Source organism: Ahaetulla prasina, chromosome 7, assembly GCF_028640845.1.
Source record: "Ahaetulla prasina isolate Xishuangbanna chromosome 7, ASM2864084v1, whole genome shotgun sequence".
NCBI classification, from domain to species: Eukaryota; Metazoa; Chordata; class Lepidosauria; order Squamata; family Colubridae; genus Ahaetulla; species Ahaetulla prasina.
In genome coordinates, this window is record NC_080545.1 from 42,061,744 (window position 1) to 42,086,885 (window position 25,142).

The following is a 25,142-nucleotide window of genomic DNA, read 5'->3' on the forward strand; positions in this document are numbered from 1 at the left end:
CAATTCTTAATATCTTAATTTAAAAACAATGAAATGATTACTTGATAATATAGATGAGTTATAAAGCAATTGACTCAAGGTCAGCCAGATTGTTTTGTGCCAAAGGCAAGCCTAGAATTCTCCCTGTTTCTAGCCTGGTACCTTAACTATTACTCTTGTCCTACTGTATAAAAGATAAAGGTAAAGGTTCCCCTGCACATACATGCTAGTCGTTTCTGGCTCTAGGGGCGGTGCTCATCTCCGTTTCTAAACTGAAAAGCCAGCGCTGTCCAAACACATTTCCGTGGTCATGTGGCTACTTTCCCACCAAAGTGGTCCTTATTTTTCTACTTGCATTTTTTACTTGCTTTCAAACTGCTAGTTTGGCAGAAGCTGAGACAAGTAACAGGAGCTCACTCCATTACATGGCACTAGGGATTCGAACTGCTGACCTGCTAACTGATGAGCTCAGGGTCTTAGCCACTGAGCCACCATGTCCCTATAGCAGTGATGAAATCTGAACCGGTTTGCTACTGGTTCGGTGGCCACACATGCACACTGCACACCAAATGTGCCCTGTGTGTGCGTGTGCACCAAATGCGCGCTCTGCACGTGAATGTGCATGCGCAGTACTTGCCAAAAGGAAGCTTGGGAAGGTAAGTAGAAGTGAGGAGGGGATCAGCTGTTGCACATGATTTAGCTTCGCTAGAAAGCAGGATTTTCTGCTTTCTAGCAAAGCTAAACTGCACTGCACAGCTGATGGTCGGAAATACCGGTTCGGAGGAACCAGTAGTTTTTATCACTATCGGTTTGCCTGAACCAGAGCGGACCCATAGCATTTCACCCCTGCCCTATAGTATATCAACTACCAAATATAGTTGCCTGTTGTTAATTCTAATTTCTGTAACTTACTCACAAAGTTGTACCAATTTCAGGAAAAGTATTATAACACATTTAAGGAGAGCCAAGTAACTGAACATACCCTGAATTAAAAAAACTAAATAGGAAGGTGGTGTAAACAAAGAAGATCACTTTAAGGAAAGACATGAAAGCTACCTGCAAATATCTCCAAATTTGTAAATTTGAACCTTCTTTAATTCCTTTGGACTTGTGTTATCTCCACATATGAAAAGGAGAGGAGTGGGATCACTGTGATATATTTAATTGTGTCTTTCTTGGTTTTCTTTCATGAGCAGAAGACAATCTTGAGAGAGTCTTCTCTATCTATTGAAAATACTGATATACTTTTGATCAACTCAATCAAATGGATCTAACCATACTAACACATTCCACAGACAGAGGAAGCTGTCATACTGTACAATCAGTTTCAAAATGTAGAAGACAAAGATAAGGGTAATGGCTATATGAACACAACATGCAAAATCAAATTAATTGTTTACCATGATCTATGAAACCAATCAGTAAGTACAAATTATTGGCCTAGTTAAAAGATTAGGGGAAATTTATATAGTTAAAAAAAATCTTCAAAGTAGGTTTAAACTAGAGCCACTTTCCCTCTCTTTTAAAGGCAAAGGTAAATGATGAAGGATTCTAGACACTTCAGCATGAACTGACATGTTATATTAATGTAAAGTCTGAGAGAAAAAAGTTAATGCTTAATTTATGTCCTGACTAATGTGATCCAGGGAGTAAAATACCGTTCCTGTCCTAATGTTCCCTTTGATTGTATCCAATTTCATATAGTTATTACATACTTGTGGTTATATATATGCTTATATATCGTATAGTTATTTCATGCTTATGCTTATATATAACGTTGTGACAAATAAAATAACTAACTAACTAACTAACTAACTAACTATCTAGCCAGTTTGCATGTTGCCAAGAGACTGTGTTGATAACAAAGTTTTGATTTTCCCATCCAAAGGGTTCATGGCTAAGCAGCTGGGGATCCCATGTTCCTGAAGTCTGTGCCCAGCCCTTAAACAATATTCAGGACACAAATAATGTTCTCTCTACAGTAAATGAAGCGGGGGGGGGGGAACTAACCCATAGTGACCCAAAGTCTGGGCCAGCCTTTTAAGAAATGACATCCCAGAACAAAAAAGCATGACATGGAATGTAGGTTTTCACAGCCATAATTCATAATGAATGACCTTTGGTTTTGCCCATGAGATGGAGAAAACAATCAGTTCAAAAATCGATGTAAATTTTGTGAAGCAATACAGTGCATTTGTTAGGCAATCAACTGTAGTTTAGAGAAGCTCTAATTTGATGAGGTTCATTCTTTCTAGACAGTAGGTCAGCAATAAACTGCCTTCAGTCTAATAAATTTTAAAATGTCTAGTGAAAACTTTTGTACTGGCATACCCACATTGGAACATACTTGACATAATGACTCATTTGCAATTTCACATTTAAATATGAAATTTAAAATACCAACACTTCTGCCTCTTTCAACAACAAAATCAATTCAAAGATGCCACTAAGTGAAGCTAGAAAGAAACAGTGATGAAAAACAGAAGCCACATTCACAATGGATGAAAAGTTTTGCGGAGAAAAAGACAAATTTTAGCACAGCATGAGTTGGGGCACCATTGATTCTCCATTGTTAAACCATTTGAGACAGGCAAACTTAGGAAATAAAAATTGCTTAGAGTTCTGGAAAAAATTGACTACTTGAATGGTAATGTAACAGAATAACTGAAAGTCTACTGAAGCAGTTCTCCAGCTCAATTTATATCTTGTGCAATTAAGCTGGAGTTTCTCTATTTCTCATATTTCTATGCTAAGAATCTTTTCTGCAATTTGCCTGTTTGTTTTGGAAAGGCATTCCTATAATGGAGTAAGTGTGGAGCTTGTGTTCATGCTGCTGCCTCCGCCACCCTGATTAGCAAGCAATGACCTCTTTTGGAACAAGGCAGTAATGCCTGTTTTCCAAATCACACAGGTGCCTTCCTTTCTGCCAGCAGGTCACTCCCTTTTTGTTCTTTTGCTAAGGAAGGAAAGTGCCACCAACTTGCTGCCTCCTGCTCAGATATGCAGCTTGTGCAGTGCATAACCTGAACAACTGTTTGCGGCAGCCTGACTTCTGTGTTCCAATAATTGCAGAAAATTCTGAAATAAGTTTATGGGGAGGTGCTAATCAGACCTGCTGGATTCCATTGTTCTGCACAATCTGCTAAATTCCACAGAAGCATTATCAAGATTAAAAAGTGGAAATCTATCAAGAAGATTTGCTTGGTTACCTGAAAAAGGCAGAAGTCTGCTGATAAAGTTCATCTGTTCTTAAATATGAAATGCTAAAATGGAATATTGTGATATTACATCCCAACACAAATGTTGCCTTTTGTAAGGGATGTTTTGTTGTGGCATGAACCTACTTTTTGCAAGTTACCTTCTTGCCCTCTCCACCAATGCCTGAGATAAACACAAAGCTGCTGGAATAATGAAAAAAGGACCCTCATATGTCCACCAGGCACCTCATTAAAGAGACCCATGAGAAGATAAATTAAATCTTCTTTTGACAAATGCTTCATTAAGGGCAGAACAATTTCTGTCATACAGGGCAAAAGAAAATGCAGGGATAGGGACTGGTGATTAATCTAGTCACACAAGAAGCTTTTGCAGCATTTCAATTTCTCTGGACGTTCTGTTATTTGTTTCCAGACTGTATCGTATAGATGCAAAAAGAAAACATTGAAAAGCTCCATTACTGAAAAGTGGGAAGAACAGGTAAAAGTTCACTCAGGAATTCTGAAATGCAACTCATCAGAACATACAATATACCCAACATATTTCGAAGATAGACTTTTGAAGTCAGAATAGCATTCAATTTGTAGCTGTTATTATCAGGCTGAAACAAAAAAAGCTTTTTTTAAAAAGAGGCTATTTTTAAAATTGGCACCACATTTCCATATATCAAAATAAAGTTGCATTGATGAGCTCCCATCTTATCCATTTATTTATTTATTTATTTATTTATTTATTTATTTATTTATTTATTTATTTATTTATTTATATACCGCTCTTCTCCCGAAGGACTCAGGGCGTTTTACAGCCGAATAAAAAACAAAAATACAAAAATTAAAACATTAAAAAACTAATTCAATTTGGCTAGAAATGATTAAAACTCTAATAAAACTCTAATAAAAGCCCCCATTAAAACTATTAGGCCAGCCCTGTGCGATGAAACAGAAATGTCTTGAGCTCGCGACGAAAGGTCCGGAGGTCAGGGAGTCAACATATCCCTGGAGGTAGCTCGTTCCAGAGGGCAGGAGCCCCCACAGAGAAGGCCCTCCCCCTGGGGGTCGTCAGTCGAGATTGTCTGACCGCCGACACCCTGAGGAGACCCTCCCTATGGGAGCGCACTGGTCGATGGGAGGCAATCGGTGGCAACAGGCGGTCCTGTAAATAACCCGGTCCTATGCCATGGAGTGCTTTAAAGGTAGTAACCAGCACCTTGAATTGCACCCAGAAGACCACCGGCAACCAGTGCAGCTTGCGCAGGAGAGGTGTTACATGGGAGCCTCGAGTTGCTCCCTCTACTACCCGCGCAGCTGCATTCTGGACCAGTTGGAGCCTCCAGATGCTCCGGGTGCTCTTCACTTTGTAGAGAGCATTGCAGTAGTCCAGGCAGGAGGTGACGAGGGCATGAGTGACCGTGCATAAGGAATCCCGGTCTAGGAAAGGACGCAACTGGCGTATCAAGTGAACCTGATAAAAAGCTCCCCTGGTGATGGCCGTATGCTCTTCTAAAGACAGACGTACATCCAGGAGGACGCCTAGATTGCGGACCCTTTCCATGGGGGTCAATGACTCGCCCCCTACAGTCAGCGATGGAGTCAGCTGACTGTACCGGGACGCCGGCATCCACAGCCACTCAGTCTTGGAAGGGTTGAGTCGAAGCCTGTTTTTCCCCATCCAAACCTGCACGGCCTCCAGACACCGGGACATCACTTCAACGGCTTCGTTGGGGTGGTTAGGGGTGGAAATGTACAGCTGTGTATCATCAGCGTACAGATGACATCACACCCCAAAACCATGGATGATCTCACCTAGCGGCTTCATATAGATGTTGAACAGGAGAGGCGAGAGAACCGACCTCTGTGGCACCCCACACATGAGGCGCCTCGCGGTTGAACTCTGCCCCCCTGCCAACACCGTCTGCGAACGGTCAGAGAGGTAGGAGGAGAACCACCAAAAGACGGTGCCCCCCACTCCCAACCCCTCCAGCCGTCGCAGCAGGATACCATGGTTGATGGTATCAAAAGCCGCAGAGAGATCTAACAGGACCAGGGCAGAGGAACAACCCCTGTCCCGGGCCCTCCAGAGATCATCTACCAATGCGACCAATGCTGTCTCCATGCTGTACCAGGCCAGGGTCCAGATAGACAGTTTCATCCAGGTACTAGGGGAGCTAGTACCACCACACTCTCAACAACCTTCGCCACAAAGTGAAGGTTGGAGACAGGACGATAATTCTCTAAAGCAGCTGGATCCAGGGAGGGCTTCTTGAGGAGGGGCCTCACCACTGCCTCTTTTAAGGTGGTGGGGAAGATACCCTCCAACAAAGACATGTTGACAATTCCCTGAAGCCAGCCTCATGTAACCTCCCGGGCAGCAGTACTAACCAGGAGGGACACGGGTCCAATAAACATGCAGTCGCGTTAAGCCTCCCCAATATCCTGTCCATGTCCTCGGGAGCCACCATGTCGAACTCTTCCCAGGTAACATCATCAAGACCTACCTCCGTCGTCCCGCCTGAATCTACCCAATCCGCATCCAGACCGTCCCGGATTTGAGCGATTTTATCATGCAGATATTGTCCAAAATCCTCAGCACGTCCTTGCAAGGGGTCCTCCCGTGCTCCCTGCAGAAGGAGGGAGCGGGTCACCCTAAACAGGGCGGCTGGGCAATTATCTGCCGATGCAATAAGAGCGGAAAAATACTCCCATTTTGCCATTCTTATCGCCACTAGGTAAGTCTGAATATGAGCCCTTACTAGTGTTCGGTCCAATTCAGAACGGCTGGCCCTCCAATCACTCTCTAGGCGTCTTTTCTGGTGCTTCATCTCTCTCAGCTCCTCAGAATACCAAGGTCGAGATCGGCGCCAGGTCAGAGCCCGCAAAGGCACGATGCGATCCAAAGCCCCAGCTGCTGCCCTTTCCCAGGCAGTGACTAGTTCTTCAGATGAGCTGTGAGCTAGATCCTCAGGAAATGGCCCAAGCTCTGTCAGGAACCTCTCCGGGTCCATCAGGCGCCTGGGACGGAACCAATGAATCGGTTTCGTCTCCCTGTGGTGGGGGTTGGCGGTTCGAAAGTCAAGTCGAAGGAGTGAATGATCTGACCATGACGGGGTTTGATGACTAGCTCCCTTAATTCCAGATCATTTAACCACTGCCCAGAGACAAAAAGCCCAGAGAAAAGGGCCTCTGGTGGCTCAACAGACTAATGCAGTCTGTTATTAACAGCAGCTGCAATTACTGCAGGTTCAAGTCCCACCAGGCCCAGGTTGACTCAGCCTTTCATCCTTTATAAGGTAGGTAAAATGAGGACCCAGATTGTTGGGGGCAATAAGTTGACTTTGTATATAATATACAAATGGATGAAGACTAGAATAGAATAGAATAGAATTTTATTGGCCAAATGTGATTGGACACACAAGGAATTTGTCTTGGTGCATATGCTCTCAGTGTACATAAAAGAAAAGATACGTTCATCAAGGTACAACATTTACAACACAATTGATGGTCAATATATCAATATAAATCATAAGGATTGCCAGCAACAAGTTATAGTCATACAGTCATAAGTGGAAAGAGATTGGTGATGGGAACTATGAGACGATTAATAGTAGTGCAGATTCAGTAAATAGTCTGACAGTGTTGAGGGAATTATTTGTTTAGCAGAGTGATGGCCTTCGGGAAAAAACTGTTCTTGTGTCTAGTTGTTCTGGTGTGCAGTGCTCTATAGCGTCGTTTTGAGGGTAGGAGTTGAAACAGTTTATGTCCAGGATGCGAGGGGTCTGTAAATATTTTCACGGCCCTCTTCTTGATTCGTGCAGTATACAGGTCCTCAATGGAAGGCAGGTTGGTAGCAATTATTTTTTCTGCAGTTCTAATTATCCTCTGAAGTCTGTGTTTTTCTTGTTGGGTTGCAGAACCGAACCAGACAGTTATAGAGGTGCAAATGACAGACTCAATAATTCCTCTGTAGAACTGAATCAGCAGCTCCTTGGGCAGTTTGAGCTTACTGAGTTGTCGCAGAAAGAACATTCTTTGTTGTCCTTTTTTAATGATGTTTTTGATGTTAGCTGTCCATTTTAGATCTTGCGATATGATAGAACCTAGAAATTTGAAGGTTTCTACTGTTGATACTGTGTTGTCAAGTATTGTGAGAGGTGGAAGTATGGAAGGGTTTCTCCTAAAGTCTACCACCATTTCTACGGTTTTGAGTGTGTTCAGTTCCAGATTGTTTTGGTTGCACCACAAGGCTAGTCGTTCGACCTCTCGTCTATATGCGGATTCGTCATTGTCTCGAATGAGACCAATCACTGTTGTGTCATCTGCGAACTTCAGTAGCTTAACAGATGGATCATTGGAGATGCAGTCATTGGTATACAGAGAGAAGAGAAGTGGGGAGAGCACACAGCCTTGGGGGCCTGTGCTAATTGTACAGGTATTTGATGTGATCTTGCTTAGCTTCACCTGCTGCTTCCTGTTTGTTAGGAAGCTTGTGATCCACTTACAAGTCTGTTCCGTACCTGTAGCTGGTTTAGCTTAGTTAGAAGAATGTCTGGAATGATGGTATTGAATGCTGAACTAAAGTCTACAAAAGGACCCTTGCATAGGTCTTTGGAGACTCAAGATGTTGTAGGATGTAGTGCAGAGCCATATTAACAGCATCATCTGTTGATCTATTTGCTCGGTATGCAAATTGCAAGGGGTCTAACAGCGGATCCGTGATGGTTTTCAGGTAGGAAAGCACTAGCCTTTCAAAGGTTTTCATGACTACAGATGTTAAAGCAACTGGTCTGTAGTCATTCAGTTCCTTGATGGTGGGCTTCTTCGGCACTGGGATGATGGTAGAGCGTTTGAAGCAAGAAGGAACATAACACATCTCTAGTGATTTATTGAAAATATGGGTGAAGATGGGGGCCAATTGGTCAGCACAGACTTTTAAGCAAGAAGGAATTATCTTGTCTGGGCCTGGAGCTTTTCCTGGCTTTTGTCTGTGAAATAGGTCCTGCACTTCCTTTTCTGTGATCACTAGGGGTTGTGAACCCAATGAAATGGGGTCAGTTGTGGGAGGCTTGGCTGCTGTTGGTGTGTCTGAGATGGGGGTTGTGGAGATAGGTAGCTCTAGTTTCCTTTCAAACCTGCAGTAAAACTCATTCAGGTCATCTGCCAGTTGTTGATTACCTTCAGCCTGGGAAGGAGGTTTGCCATAGCCGGTGATATTTTTAAGAGTTTTCCACATGTTTGCTGGTTCATTTGCTGAAAACTGATTCTTTAGCTTTTCAGAGTAGCTTCTTTTCGCTGCTCTGATCTCCCTTGTTAGTGCATTTCTGGCCTGATTGTACAGCATTTTATCACCTTTTCTGTAGGCTTCCTCTTTGGAATGATGTAGCTGCTTAAGTTTAGGTGTGAACCAAGGTTTGTTGTTACTGTATATTCGCAAGTTACTTGTAGGTACACATAGGTCTTCACAGAAGCTGACATATGATGTTACAGTATCTGTGAGTTCATCCAGGTCTGCAGAGGTATCTTTAAAAATATTCCAATCAGTGCAGTCAAAACATGCCTGTAGCTTTAATTTTGATTCCTCCGTCTAGGTCTTCACTGATTTAATTATTGGTTTTGTGGCTTTAAGTCTTTGCCTATGAGCAGGTACAAGGTGAATCATGCAATGATCAGAGTGTCTTACAGCTGCACGTGGTAAAGACCGATAAGCATCTTTTAGTGTTGTGTAGCAATGGTCTAGAGTATTCTTGCCTCTGGTGGGACAATTGACATGCTGAAAGTATTTTGGTAGCTCTTTCCTTAAATTTGCCTTGTTTAGATCTCCCAAAACAATGGCCAGTGAAACAGGGTGTTTGGCTTCAGCCTCCATGATTTGGTCAGCTAAAGTTTGTAATGCCTTGTTTACACAGGCTTGTGGTGGGACATAAACAGCAATTAGAAGAAATGAGGAAAATTCACGAGGCGAATAGTAAGGTTTGCAGTTGATAATTAAAGTCTCTAAATTGTTATCACAGAATTTGTAAATTATTTTAAAATCTTGACACCAGTTTCTATTAATATATAGGCATAAGCCTCCTCCTTTCTTTTTACCAGATGTTTCTGTAATTCTGTCTGATCATTCAATCTGAAACCCTGGAATGTTCAGGCTGCTATTTTCAATTGATTCATTTAACCAGGTTTCAGAGAAGCATAGGACTGCTGAATTGCGAAAATCAGAATAGTATTTGTTTAAGAGGAGTATTTCATCCATCTTATTTGCAAGTGAGCGTATATTTGTTAGGAAAATTGAAGGCAGAGGAGTTTTAATGTTATTTCTTAGCCTGAATAAGATCCCAGATCGTTTACCTCTCTTCTTTCTCTTCCGTCATTTGGTTTTTTTAGTAGTCCATGGCTCCGTGGGAATTGCCTCCTCCTGTGTTAGAATCTCCTCTGTGTTTGTAAAGACAGGCGGGGGTGAGATCAAAGAAAGCTGCTCCTTAAAGAAATGTTCCTTAGTTTTTAGCAGATGGTCTCGTGAGTAGGAAATCCGTAGTGAGTCACAGAGAACAATTAGAAATAAAGAAACAATTAGAGAGCATTTCACCAAGGCAGCCTTCATTGGCGCCATCTTGGCTCATCGCTTCACATAGTGTAAGCCACCCTGAGTCTTCGGAGAAGGGCGGGATATAAATGCAAATAAAAAAAATAATAAAAAAAATCAGGTCCAGCGTGTTTCCCCCGATGTGAGTGGGACCCTTAACTAACTGGGTCAGGTCCAAGGCCGTCATGGAAGCCAAGAACTCCCGAGCCACCATTGATGATTCACCGACCGACGGCAGGTTGAAATCCCCCATAACCATAAGTCTAGGAGTATCAATCGCCATCCCGGCTATCACTTCCAGCAGCTCGGGCAGGGCTATTGTCACGCAGCAAGGAGCCAGGTATGTAATCAACAAGCCCACCTACATCCTCAGGCCCCACTTCACAAAGAGGGACTCACATCCGGCTATCTGTGGTACAGTGACCTCCCTCGGCTCCAGACCTTCTTTGATAATAACCGCCACCCCCCCACCCCTTCCCTGGTTCCTCGGCTGATGAAATGCACGGAAGCCCAGTGGGCACATTTCAACAAGGGGCACCCCCTCTTCTGTGCCCAACCAGGTCTCCAAAATGCCCAACAGGTCCGCACCCCCCTCTTGTATAAGATCGGAAATGGGGGGGGCTTTATTTACCATGGACCTGGCATTACATAGCATCAGTCGAAGGTCCAGGCTCTGGGGATCCAGACTACTCGGGGAACGGGGAAAGTCAGGGGGACCAGAGTGTGTGATTGCTCGCAAACAGCGAGCACACACTCCCCGAACATGATACGGGCCCCCGCTTCCACAATATCTGCCCCTCCCAGTTACCGTGCTGATGGAATAGCCCTCATAGAATCGAGCTCCAGCCACCTCCTCCGCCTCCGAACCTATGACATCCCTACCGCGAGCCCTCACAGGGTCCGGCCCTGGGCCTAATGAGTTTCCCCCAAAACCAATTCTAGCCCTCCCTCCCCTTAAAAACCCATTATTTGAATCATTTAACAAAATAATAAAAGACGATTTTAAAAAACCCCTGAGACTCTTTTTTGCAGCACTCTTTTTTGCAGCATGCCACCTCTCGGGATTCCAAAATCCGTCATCGAGGTAGGCCCTCGATATAGTGGAGGGTCACTTCTGCAAGAGGGGGGAATCTCACAGACCAAGAAGTTCCACTGGAGAATATCTCTTGGTTCCGGTAAAATGGCATAGTTTCATCCCGGTCAAACAAATGATGGTATAGCAGGTCTCTGGTTGAAATGGGACTAGGTGACAAAGTCCAGTTGGAAAATGGAAGGCAGGATGGCAGGTCCTCTGGGGTGAGCACCCTCTCAGGCAAAGTTAAAATATTGCCAATAATAATGATCTGAACTACTCTGGGCACGGGATCAGCAGCGTCCGTCGGTGACCAGATAGCCCCCTCCACCACTGTCGTCCACATCGGCTGCCGGAACCACCGTAGCTGAGCCACCCATGTCACCACCGCCGTTGTTATCACCCCCCCAACTCCACTCCAACCCACAAGGGGGGGAGCGGGGAGGTCAGGGTCAGGCTGGCCCAGGACAGCAACCAACCCTACCTGGTCCCTGCCAGATTTCCAACGACGACCCTAGGCATGACAGCCATGACCGTCCAGGCCCCTGACAAGGCTCCAGGGGAGGAAGACGCCTCCAGGACTGAACAACGCCACCGTCGACGACCAAGCGCCACCACCCAGCCTCCATGAGGGCTCCATGGAAGGTGCCACCACCGGCGCCGCTAAGAGCGCCGTCGCCATCACTGCCATCGTCCCCGATACCCAGGTCTCCGGCGGGCCCAAGGAGGAAAGAGGAGGAAAGAGGAGGAAGCCATTGTTGTCGCCGCCAGAGAAACGCTGCCGCCATCACCAAAAAGACGGCGTGGCGGCGGTGGCGTTTTTAGTGTTTTTCCATAAACACCTCTTAGCAATATTATTCTACATTGCATGCAAATTAAAGTACGTACATTGTTTCACTCCTAACACATGATAGACATCCTCATGATAGACTTTTCTTGAATGGTTAACAGAAAAGATTTTGTTTTTGAGAAATCATATTTGTTCAGTACAGGCTGTTTATCACAATCATATGGAAAAGATGGCTACGAAAATGCATTCTACAATTATTATTAACCAAACCTTCTGAAGTTATCTTAGCAATAATTATTAATATCTTTTATACTTCATTTTTTGAAGCTATATTGCATTTACATCACCATGAACCATATTCTGGTCACATGCTAGCTTTGAAGGAATCAAATGTTTCCCATTTTAGAAAGTTGTTTATGATTTTTTGTAGCAGTTTGTAAGTCTCAAAAACACAGTGTGCAAGATTATGTCCATGATCCCTTGAAAAGTATCTCAGAAAACAACCCCATTATGAGACTTTGCAGCAGATGTTTGCTTAGTCTGAATTACAAGTGCGATTCCCCACTGCTATGGTACATATTTGTTCCTGAATAATTTCTTAAAGGGACTGTTTAAATATGTTGAAGCACTAGAGTACGATTTTTACGTGTGTGTGTGTGTGTGTGTGTGTGTGTATGTAAAAGTGTATGTGTGTGGGGGCAGTGCTTGATATGCTACCCCAAATTCCTGTACTGATAAATTAACATTATCAGTAGAAAGTAAAAGACCATAGTAAGTGAATTACATTTCTCTTTAAAATTGTACTGCTGGATTCATTATCCATATGTTTTTCAATATCTCATATTTGTCTCTCGGTTTTCTGTTTAATGTTTTAATATGCTTCTGACAGAAAAATCAGCAATTTATGAAGCAAAAAAACAACCCGCTATACAAAGAGACTACTCCATTTATCTACCTGTTGAGTTGTAATAATAATTTCAGGCATGGTAAGTACTTTTATTGCCAAGAGAAATGAAATGAGAATACTGAAAAGGACTGTAGAAGGAAATATTTTCAAATTATTTAACTAGCTAGCTCATAGAGCATTGTTTCAAGTGTCTTCAATCAACAATCCATGTGTCTTCACATTCATCTCTCATCAATAAACATCTTCAAAGGAATGAAATTCCCTAGGGAAGAATAAAACAACAATACACTACCCATCCTGGTTATCCTCAGCAGTAGGACAAACAACAGAAATACAAGTCTATAGATAAACAACCACAATAACCAATCTTTGCTTCATTACCAAAGTAACAACCCAGCCTCCAAAAAGGAGAGCTGTGTAGGAACATTATTTAGATGAGTACAAATGCATTACAGCAACCCAGAATAACAAAAATTCCTGGAAGCTTGGCATTTAGAGAAATTAGCCATCAATAGGCGCAGAGATAAATCATATTTACACAATATTTAAAGGAGACAATAAAAAAAGCTAAGAAGGAAACAAAAGGATCAGAATACATCTTAACCAGCCCACACCTAAGTAAGTAGGGATTAACACCAGACAAAAAATAAAACAGAAAATAATATCCTAATCAAGAAAGTACCAATTTATATAACCATAATCTACACCAACACTGGCTTGGCAAGCTACTCTATATAAACAGGGAGTAAATCCCACAAGCAATAGCACTGATTATGTTATATTCAGGTAATGAAACATCTGCAGCAAAATACCAAAAATAGATATTACTAAGCCTAAGGACTCCATAAATTTGATACCAATTTCTATGTGGACTTAGGTAATTTACTCCATCTTCGGAAGGTCCATTTTGCATCAGTTATTTGTTGCTTTTTCCATCATTAATATTGATTCAACTTATGAATATCCTGATACAGATTCTGCAGACCTGAAATATCCCTGTGAATTTGGTAATCCAAATTTCGAATGCTATGTATTTCTAAATGTGAAGAAATGTAATGTCTATTTCATATGAGTGAAAATATAGCAATAGTTTAGTATTTTATGTGGCTTTCTTAAAAGAAGATGTGTTAACATCTTGGAACTGTACACTAGTAATTGTATTAGTGATTTATGAAGGAAAACCATGGCAACCTGAAACTTATTTTTGCTTAAGTTTGCCATATGAATATGATTATATGTTCTTAGGATGATGTCAAACGCTATAGAACGAACTTGAAAAAGGTATATCTATATATTATGGAACGCCTTATAGGGCTTCTGGTGGCTCAACAGACTAATGCAGTCTGTTATTAACACAGCTGCTTGCAATTACTGAAAGTTCAAGTCCCACCAGGCCCAAGGTTGACTCAGCCTTCCATCCTTTATAAGGTAGGTAAAATGAGGACCCAGATTGTTGGGGGCAATAAAAGTTGACTTTGTATGTAATATACAAATGGATGAGACTATTGCTTAACACAATGTAAGCCGCCCTGAGTCTTCGGAGAAGGGCGGGATATAAATTAAATTAAAAAAAAGACCATTTGTATATCATATATGAAAAATGAACATATTCTGTTATTGTCAAAGAAAAAAATGAGACATTCAGAGGTTGCTTTTAATTGGCTCAGAACATTCACAAATTCAAAAAACCCCATCTATTCCCGATCCCAACTGATCGGGAGGAAATGGGGATTTTGCAGTAACCTTCTGCTGGAGTGGGGTGGGAATGGAGATTTTACAGTATCCTTCCCCTGCCATGTCCACCAAGCCATGCCCACAGAACCAGTAATAAAAAATTTTGAATCCCATTACTGCTTTGAATGATTTGAGCTTGTTTTTCTCTTAAGATGTGTGGACTTTGATTCCCAGAATTTCCCAGCAGCATGTTGCCGAGACTGAGAAATACTGGCTTAAGTAATAGGATTAAGAGAATAACAATCCAAAAGAAAATAAAAAATGAACAACAGAATATAGCTATAGAATCAAAATCACATGTAACATTAGTACCACTTATAAATCCTTAGGAAGACCACACCTGAAATAACGCATTCAGTTTTGATCACCACATTACAAAAAAGATGTTGAGACTTTGGAAAAAGTGCAAAGAAGGGTTACATGATAGCAATCCGGTATTTGAGGGGATGCCACAAAGAAGAGGGAATCAGTTTATTTTCCAAAGCACCAGAATGCAAGACAAGAAACAATGGATGGAAACTAATCAAGGAGAGAAGCAACCTGGAATTAAGGAGAAATTTCCTAACAGTAAGAACAATTAACCAGTGGAACAGCTTGCCTTCAGAAATTGTAGGTACTTCATCACTGGAGGTTTTAAGAAAAGACTGGATAGCCACCTGTCTAAAATGGTATAGGATCTCCTGCGTGAGCAGGGGGTTGGAATAGAAGACCCTTCCAGGTGTAGTCTAATTGATTGATACATATTCATTATTAATCAGAGTTGCTGGGAAGTCAATGCTACTGCATCAAACACACACACCTTCAATTTGGGAGTAGCTCAACTTTTATTCCCACCCCAGAAGCCTTCTGAAAGAGCTGTCTTTAGAATAACCCTGTGACCTTTTGGTATAGGATGAAGATAAGTAGCTGTAGTGATCATGCTTTGCCATAACTTATTTAGATTGGTTCTGATGCAGTGCTTTTGTTTTGGAGATACTTCATAGCAGCAATAGGAAATAAGCATAGTTTTCATTTAAAAAAAAGAATCTAAGCAGCCCATCTCTTTTTCCCTTTTCCCTAATACTACTCACTTCAGTTCACTTATATAGTGAGTGGGACCTATAACAAGAGAAATAGGAGAATTGGGCTTTCTGAATGTTCCCTTGATTATGTTGATCCCCTCCCTAATATTGTTTGGAATGGGGAAGGAGGATGAAAGACATTCACATATAACAAATGAAAAAAGAGCCTGAAACACTTGAACCAAATTTCAAAAAAGTATGTACTGTAAGTACAGACACATAAAATTATAACCTACTTATTGGGCCATAGACAAGTCTCAAAATTGACTTGAAACAAGACTGAGGCTATGAACAGTATTGAGTGAACTGGTTCCACTGGAGAACCTGTTGCCCTCCAATACATGATGCTAAAACTGTTGCATAGAAATTACATCTTTGAAATAATGCCACCTAAAAACATTTTGCTTTGCTTATTTCCTATTATTGCAGCCCTCATACTTTTGCTTGGACCTTCCCAAAAGCCATGCTTCTGTCAAAACAAGGCAGGCAGTGAAATGGTGACAGGAATGATGACAGCTTTAGTGAATAACAGCAATGACTTAAGTGGCTGTTTACTTGGTACAGCATTAAATAAAGGATGTGAACTCACCATGGCAACCTTTGCATCACATAGTTGTCATGCTGCTTCTAAGAAACAGCAAACCTTCTGAAGAAACATGCTTGAATGTTTGAGGTACCTCTATCACTTTCACATTAATAATATAATAATAATAATAATAATAATAATATTTTTATTTGTATACCGCCCTTCTCCCGAAGGACTCAGGGTGGTGAACAGCCAAATAAAATACAAACAGAGACATACACAATATTAAAAACACCCTTAAAAAACTTATTGAATTAGCCAAAAAATTTAAAATAACATTACACCCTATAAAATTACAAAAATTTAAAACCCATTAAATTCAATTAAAATTTAAAATCAGGCCAGTCCAGCCATACGAAATAAATAGGTTTTAAGTTCGCGGCGAAAGGTCCTAAGGTCAGGTAATTGTCGAAGCCCAAGGGGAAGCTCGTTCCACAGGGTAGGAGCCCCCACCGAGAAGGCCCTCCCCCTGGGGGCTGCCAGTCGACACTGTTTGGCTGATGGCACCCTGAGGAGTCCCTCTCTGTGGGAACGCACCGGACGCTGGAAGATAGAAGACGGCAGTAGACGGTCCCGTAAGTAACCCGGTCCTAAGCCATGGAGTGCTTTAAAGGTGGTAACCAATATCTTGCAGCGCACCCGGAAAACAACAGGTAGCCAGTGCAGTCTGCGCAGGATAGGTGTTACGTGGGAGCTCCGAACCGCTCCCTCAATAACCCGCGCAGCCGCATTCTGGACTAGCTGAAGTCTCCGGGTGCTCTTCAAGGGGAGCCCCATGTAGAGAGCATTGCAGTAGTCCAAGCAAGAGGTAACGAGAGCATGAGTGACCGTGCATAGGGCATCCCGGTCCAGGAAGGGACGCAACTGGCGGATCAGGCGAACCTGATAAAAAGCTCTCCTAGAGACGGTCGTCAAATGTTCTTCAAAAGACAACCGCCCATCCAGGAGCACGCCCAAGTTGCGCACCCTCTCCATCAGGGCCAGCGACTCACCCCCGACAGACAGCCGCATCTGCAGCTGACTGTACCGGGGTGCCGGCATCCACAGCCACTCCGTCTTGGAGGGATTAAGTTTGAGCCTGTTCCTCCCCATCCAGACCCGTACAGCTTCCAAACACCAGGACAGCACTTCGACAGCTTCGCTGGGGTGGCCTGGGGTGGAAAAGTACAGCTGCGTGTCATTAGCATACAGTTGGTATCTCACCCCAAAACCACTGATGATCTCACCCAGCGGCTTCATATAGATGTTGAACAGGAGATGCGAGAGAATCGATCCCTGCGACACCCCACACATGAGGCACCTTGGAGTCGATCTCTGCCCCCGTCAACATCATCTGCGTCCGGTCAGAGAGGTAGGAGGAGAACCACCGATAAACGGTGCCTCCCACTCCCAACCCCTCCAATCGGCGCAGCAGGATACCATGGTCGATGGTATCAAAAGCCGCTGAAAGGTCTAATAGGAGCAGGGCAGAGGAATAACCCTTATCCCTGGCCCTCCAAAGATCATCCACCAACGCGACCAAAGCTGTCTCCGTACTGTATCCGGGCTGAAAGCCAGACTGGAACGGGTCTAGATAGGCAGTTTCATCCAGGTACTGGGGTAGCTGACATGCCACCGCACTCTCTACAACCTTCGCCGTGAAGCGAAGATTGGAGACTGGGCGGTAATTTCCTAAAACAGCTGGGTCCAGGGAAGGCTTCTTGAGGAGAGGTCTCACCACCGCCTCTTTCAAGGCAGCGGGAAAGACCCCCTCCTACAAGGAAGCATTTGTAATCCCCCGGAGCCAGCCTCGTGTCACCTCCTGTGTGGCCAGCACCAACCAGGAGGGGCACGGATCCAGTAAACATGTGGTGGCATTCAACCTACCCAGCAACCTGTCCATGTCCTCGGGAGTCACAGGGTCAAAATTATCCCAAACCACCTCAACAAGACGGGTCTCGGAACTCTCGCCTGGATCTACCCAATTTTGATCCAATCCGTCCCGAAGCTGAACGATTTTATCGTATAGATAACCATTAAACTCCTCGGCATGCCCTTGTAAGGGGTCCTCCCGCCCCTCATGTTGGAGGAGAGAGCGGGTCACCCGAAACAGGGAGGCCGGATTGCCACTCAATCTTTAATATATCATACTCAATCCTTAATATATTATAAACTGCTATAAGAAAATTACAATTTATGGCCAGCTCCCACTGCCATTCTAGGTCTGTTTCAGAAAAAAATGTTTCTGGAATTTATTCCATACATGTGTGTGTCCATATATCTACAGTTATAACTATACCTTCCATTTATTCTGATTGATCTGGTAACTGAAATCGGTGCCCTTCTGAATGGGTAGCTTACATACTGGAAGAAACCTTTCTTTCATATGCAGGTTTCATCATATGGGTTTCAAAAAATGCTAAGAGCTTTTGCCATTAATTAACTGATATGAGAGAAGATAGCACCCAGCTATCTTCCAGGCTTAGAAACTTATTATGATTAGATCTGGTTAGATGGGCCTCATTAGGAAATCCCTGAATTGAAAATAAAAACAAAACAAAGAGCTGCGTTTTGGGCAACACTGTTAGGAAAAAGTAGCATGCATATGTCAAGCCCAATCCAAGTGATACTCCAGATGTTTTGGGATTGTACCAAGGTGCCTATTTACTGTTGGTACTATATTTGATGAGCCGTGGTGGCACAGTGATTAGAATGCAGTATTGCAGGCTAATTCACTGCTCGCTGCCAGGAGTTCGATTCTGACTGGCTCAAAGTTAACTCAGCCTTCCATCCTTCCTAGGTCAGTAAAATGAGGACCCAGATTGTTGGGGATAATATGCTGACTCTGTAAACAGCTTAGAGAGGGCTATAAAGAACTATGAAGCAGTATAGAAGTCTAAGTGCTATTGCTATTTTTTGCCACAGTCATTCCATTTTTATTTGCAAGTCTTTGCATTTTATGATCTTCTGCAATTTTTTAAGGTCAGATATGGAAGAGCAATAACAGATTTGGGAGACCTAAGGAAGATTTTACCTCTGGATCCCAAGTAGACATCATACATTTGATGTATGGCTGTATAGCCATATAACTATACCAATTGTTTTTCTTTTCTTTTCTTTTCTTTGTAGGCACAACCAATTGCCCAGAAAAAGCAAAAAAAGGAATCAGGGGTGGTAGGGAGGGAGTGGCAGTAGCATTTTGGTAATCTGGTGTTTTGTAACTGGTTCTATCCCACTTGGTAGCTATTTAGTGCTTGGGTACGTTTACCCAGCAGCCATTTTGTTAGAGTGCTCACATATCCTCAAAATGGCAAGTTTGTCATCTAAGATGCCTTATGCACGGTCACTCACGCCCTCGTGACGTCTCGCCTGGATTATTGCCTGGATTATTGCAATGCTCTCTACATGGGGCTCCCCTTGAGGGGCATCCGGAGGCTCCAGTTAGTTCAGAATGCAGCTGCGCGGGTGATAGAGGGAGCCCCTCGTGGCTCCCGTGTTACACCTATCCTGCGCAGACTGCACTGGCTACCTGTGGCCTTCCGGGTGCGCTTCAAGGTGCTGGTGACAATCTTTAAAGCGCTCCATGGCATAGGGCCGGGCTATTTACGGGACCGCCTACTGCTACCAAATACCTCTCACCGACCCATGCGCTCTCACAGAGAGGGACTCCTCAGGGTGCCGTCAGCTAGGCAGTGCCGTCTGGCGACACCCAGGGGAAGGGCCTTCTCTGTGGGGGCTCCCACCCTCTGGAACGAACTCCCTCCAGGACTTCGCCAACTTCCGGACCTCCGAACTTTTCGTCGCGAGCTTAAAACACACTTATTTATCTGCGCGGGACAGGATTAGATTTTAAAGTTATGGGTTTTAAGGGGGTTTTATTATTTATACTATTTTAAATTTGGGGCAATAGAATAAGTTTTTTAATTGTTTTTTAATCTGTATTTATATGTATTTTAACTGCCTGTGAACCGCTCTGAGTCCTTAGGGAGATAGGGCGGTATATAAATTTGAAAAATAAATAAATAAATAAGATGAAAACAGTGAGATTTCTATGTTCTAAATAACAGAATTACTGCAGAATTATAGATTAGAAAATCTGTACCTCATCCTATATTCTAATTGTCAAATAGCTATATATATGCAACAATGAAGGATTTTATTCTAGTGCAGGAAACTAAAGTATAACCATCCATACTTTAAACATATGCCATCACTCAATATTCATTATCACAGAATCATGAAAAGTCAATTTAATATGCTTTTCACGAACCCATTATTTTTGCAATTCTATGACAGAAAGGGAAATCAACAAAGGCAAGACTAAATAGTGGGAAATACTTTGGTCCTCAGCAGTTTGTTCTGCAAATATTAATATGGCTACGACTAGTGGTGTTTAGGCTTAGCCTTGGCAAGTATTGTTTGGATAGAGATCCAAAATGCAACTGTAAAAAGCTTCAGTGGTGTCTCTTTGAAGCTACTCCATGAAGCAATATGATCCCCAGTTCTAAAGGTCAAAGCACTCCTTCAAGACTGTTCCAGAAAGCAGTGTGATTACAGTATTTTTTGGAGTACAAGACACACTTCCCCTCCCACACAAAAGAGGCTGAAAATTTGGGTGCATATTATACTCCGAATGTAGCTTTTTCGAAGCTTTTTTTCAGCCCTAAAGAGGCTAGGGAACTTTGCCTGTTCCCTCCGACTCTCAGTTGTGTTTTAGAAGCTTCTTTTCAGCCCTAATGAGGTGCTAGTGAGTGAGGCAATATCCATGATTTGCCTGCTTTTCTCATTGCTACTCCCTCTCAGCTTTGCTTTAGAAGCTGTTTTTTATCCCCAAGCAGTGTGCATGCTCAAAACCAGCAAACTAATGAAGCTGACCAGACTAAGGCCGCTAGATGAATACTTGGTAGGCAGATTTCCACCCTCCCTATTTTCCTCCCCAAAAACTAAGCTGCGTCTTATACTCCGGTGTGTCTTATGCTCCAAAAAATACAGTACATACTTTGTTTCACTCTGACCTTACCCAGGACTCTGTGTATTTGCTGCACATCTGCACAACTCCTGACATTTCTAGAAGAGCTAGAAGTTATCATAGCTTCAGTGACACAAACTGTGTGACAAGGTGAACAGCACTGCCTCCATAATCTAATGTTTCTCTGAGATGGACTTGCAACTGCCTTGAAGAAGTCTAATATCTACAAAGCTGTTACTTACTGGGTATTAGACAAATAACTTGCAGGTGTGTGGATGTTTTTAAGGCAACTACAAGGAAAGATCAAGAAATGGTGTCCAACTGTCACAATTCATAAATAATTTTAAGATTCATTTTGAGTGTATCCCACTAGTCTTGCATAAAACTATACCATTAGACTGGCTGAATTCTCTTGAAAGGTAGAACATTTAAGAAATAATTTCCTATTATTGGAGTGTTGTTATATTCTGCATAACAATGTCTTGGCCAGGTATTCTTGGACTGTGGATCATGACCATCCCTGGGGACACAAGAAAATTTGAAAAGATTACATTTGGGGATATCTTGCTCTCACAAAGCAGGATCACTTCTAGAACTTGTTTCCTCACTCCTTGGGCAAATGGACAGTTTGGATTATTGTCCAAAGTTCACAGCAAGTTCTAGCAAGACTCCTACTTTCCATGCATAAGGCTCACAAGGCTACTTTCCATGCATAAAGCTTTTGCAAACCTAGACTGCTCTCAGAACCTAGTTCTGCTCAGCCTAGTGAGAAGGATAGCAGTTAGGATTTCTAGGAGTTCCAGCTATAAAGAACAAAGATAATGCCAAAACAAATGAGGAAGTTATAGATGTCTCAAAAATAAAAATTGGATTATAAGAACTATGCAGGAGTAAGCAAACTCATCCTTCCTATTAAAAGGTAGTTTTGTAGTTTAAATCTAAAAAGTGTGTGTGTGTGTGTGTGTGTGTGTGTGTGTGTATGTGTGTGTGTTATATGAACTATATTTTCCCAATTCAGACTCCAATGAAAACGGGGTGGTGGTGGTACACAAATCTATTTATTCACATTTGGAGGTCATGGCAACTCAAGGTTTAAGACCTAATGCCTTGTTTTCCAGCCACCCTTCCTCAAGCTGAGAAGCAACCCATCTATACTGAATCCAAGAATGGCCACCGATGATGATGAAGAGCAGAAGACACATTGCTCCCTAGCGCTCTCTCCCTAAAGGGAGAAGCTCTCTCAGGCAACGGGTTTGGCCGAGCTCAGGAGGAGAGCCCCACTCCTCCAACCGACCCCAGCGTTCCCGCGCCCGACCCTATCGCAGTCTCAAGGCGGGACACATCGACACACCCCTTGTAGCCGCGCGCCGAGGAAGGTACTTCTGACAGCTGCCCTCTGCCCAATCAGCCTGAGAGCCCTTTCCTGACGGAAACGAGGAAGAGGCGAGGGTAGCCCGCTGGCCTGCCCAGTCGCTGCCACGAGCCAAGGTGTTCCTTAATACAGAGTCGTTCGCCCAGTCTGGCTTGGAGCGCTGTGGCGCCCGTGGCGTATCCGCCATCCCTGGAACCGTTCGGCAACCCCTCCTTATAAGCTTTGCAGATGTGTTCGGCTCGCAGAATATCCAGCCGTGCCTACGATTCTGAGGCTTGGTCCAAGCACGTCTGAAAGGCAGCGGCTTGACGAGGAAACTGACTCAGTCACGCCTGCTGAATGGCACCTGCCTTTGGGCCTTCTCGCTTCGGGGGAAAAAAATTAAAAAGCGGCGCGGGTTTGTTTTCCTGCGGGTCAGACCGCTGCAACCAGCTCCTCGAGATTGAACTCGGGTTGTTGCTCACCCGTTGCTCACACTTAAGCCACGAGCGAGATTTGAAGGAAGTTTTCTAGCTTTAGTCGGAGCTGCAAGGGACTGTATCCAGCCGAGCCTTAGAGCTGTTAAATGCACTATGTAGAAATAGATACGTTTAATCATAAACCTTCTGAATTTCTTTTCTTGATACAAATCAGCCCCGAGTTGCCCGTTGCCGTGGCGTCGTTCCTTGCTTTGGCCTTCCTGCACGTTGTTCTGTCACTCTGCCCCTCTCTCACTGTATTGTTTTACCCTCCACCCCATTTCAATGTCCCCCCATTTTCTTTCCACCCGCCCGGTCTGCCTTTCCAAATCGGCTGCAACGCTTCGCCGGAACGAAAGCTCGGCTTAATCGCTCCGACGGCGTCCAGCCGGGTGTGTGGGGAGGGGGGTGATAGGGTAGGGGGCAGTGAGGGAGCTGGATATATCCGAAGCACCTTTTCCTCTCCCACGCGTCACCACCTCCCCCTGTTTGCTATCGACGTAGCTGCCATCCGCTTCAGCCACCCTCCCTGGCGGGACGATTTGAAAAGGAAAAGCCAGCGTGGTGTTCTCCCAATGACGCGCAGCTGCAGGTGGCCCAATACGCCGGAAGGGAATACCTGCCGCTCGAGAAGTTCGCTTTTCCTACCTGGAATTCTGGTGGCAAAAGGCAGCGGCTTTGGAGTGAGTTTCAAGGCCCCCTTCAGGAGAGCTTTCCGGATACTTGCCGAGATACTGTCAGGCGCGTCTGGTTACGGGAGACCCTTCGGACAAGAAGTTGCTACTGCTCCGGAGAAGGAAGTGTGGACAGACACCCTCCACCTCGCCCTCCTTTCTTTTCGTTCCTCCTTTTGACAAAGAGTCAAAGAGTGGAAATTTCCATCATGTGACAGGGGGTAGCATCCCTAGCCGCTCCTTCCAGACAGAACCCTCCCTTTCGGAAAATGCCCACCAATAGCAGCCGGCAAGCAACTTGAGAGGTTAAACAAAACATTTCTTTTTTAAAAAGTGTTAATCGTTCCAAGCTCAGGTAGCGATTTAAGGGGCTATTCTGAAAGGTGAAAGTGCAACATACCCTCGTTAGACATGTTGAAGAGTTGTTTTTGTTTAATTTTCGGTTTTGCCAATCCTCCAGGTATGCTCTGCAAGATCCATTCCAAAGAAAACAACTGGAAAGATTCCATTCTGGGGCTCGTGACTTGTGTAGATTACAACCTTTTTCTTCATCTATGAGATTTTATAGCTCCCATTCTCCCATCTAAATTTTAGTCAAGGCAGACTATCCAAACTGGAGATTACAAAAATGTTTTTTTCCCTTCTTATAAAGCTAGTCCTCAACTTACAACAGTTCATTTACAATGTATAAGTTACAATGGCACTGAAAAAAATGATTTAGGACTATTTTTCACATTTACGATTGTTGCAGAATTTCCATGACCATGTGATCAAAATTCAGACACTTGGCAACTGTCTCATATTTATGATGGTTGCAATGTCCTGGGGTTATGTGATCAACTTTTTCCAATCTTGTGACAATCAAAATCAGTGGTGAAGCCTCATTTAACAACTATGTCAATAACTTTATAACTGGAATGATTCATTTATCAACTGTGGCAAGAAAGATCATAAAATGGAGCAAAATTCACTTAGCAACTGTCTTGCTTAGCACCATAAATTTTGGGTTAAATTGTGGTCAGAAGTCAAGGATTACCTGTAATGGCAGCTGCCAAATTCAATGCCTCCATAATACATAATGGACCGAAGAAGAGAGTTACTATCTAGTTTCCATTTCTTTCAGTTTCTGACATGCTAAGGCAAGCTTTCGCAATTTGCACTGTGAAGCGGTATATAAGTCTAAATGCTATTGCTATTGCAGTCATTATAAAAGGGGAAAACCACTAGCTACTAAATAACTTAAAAGACATTAAATGTCTGAATGACCAAGCACATTTTGTATTCTTCATACCAAAGGACTTTATCAATTATTGTAATTGCGTGAAACAGTTGGTGGATATAAACTAAGTGATGGACTTATAGATTTTGACGGTTGGATTCAAATGCCTGACAGAATTACTGAATATCAAAAGAATAAACATGCTAATTTGTTGACTTTGATTCTATGGAACACATTTGAGTTATAATACTAGATGGAAAAATTTATCCCTTTCCCCACATTCAATGTTTTGCTAAATATTTCCCTATCTTCTTTCCCTCCGCCTCAGGTAGATCCAAGATTTGTTTTTTTCCACCATGAGTGGAGTTCCACTAGTAGGTAGGTAATTGAACAGGATGATTCACCTTGCTGCCTTTGCATCCGGAAATTAGGCTTGCACAATCTTGCATGTAATTCATGTTTGTTTGCAAGGGCCCCTTGAGATGAGTAAAACTGAAAAGATTTGGAAGTCTAAATTCTTTTGAATGTTTTCTAGTATTAATGTACATTATAACCC

The 25,142-nt window shown here is 43.2% G+C and overlaps 1 protein-coding gene across 1 annotated transcript in view; it reads right to left on the reverse strand.

The window, feature by feature from the left end:
• Positions 1–23,513, reverse strand: part of SLC38A4 (solute carrier family 38 member 4) — a 55,282-nt gene extending 31,769 nt beyond the window's left edge. Inside the window, exon 1 of the mRNA XM_058191443.1 lies at positions 23,342–23,513. The gene's annotated coding sequence lies outside the window, so the exon portion shown is untranslated. The remainder of the gene's footprint in view (positions 1–23,341) is intronic.
• Between the last annotated feature and the right edge of the window lie 1,629 nt (positions 23,514–25,142).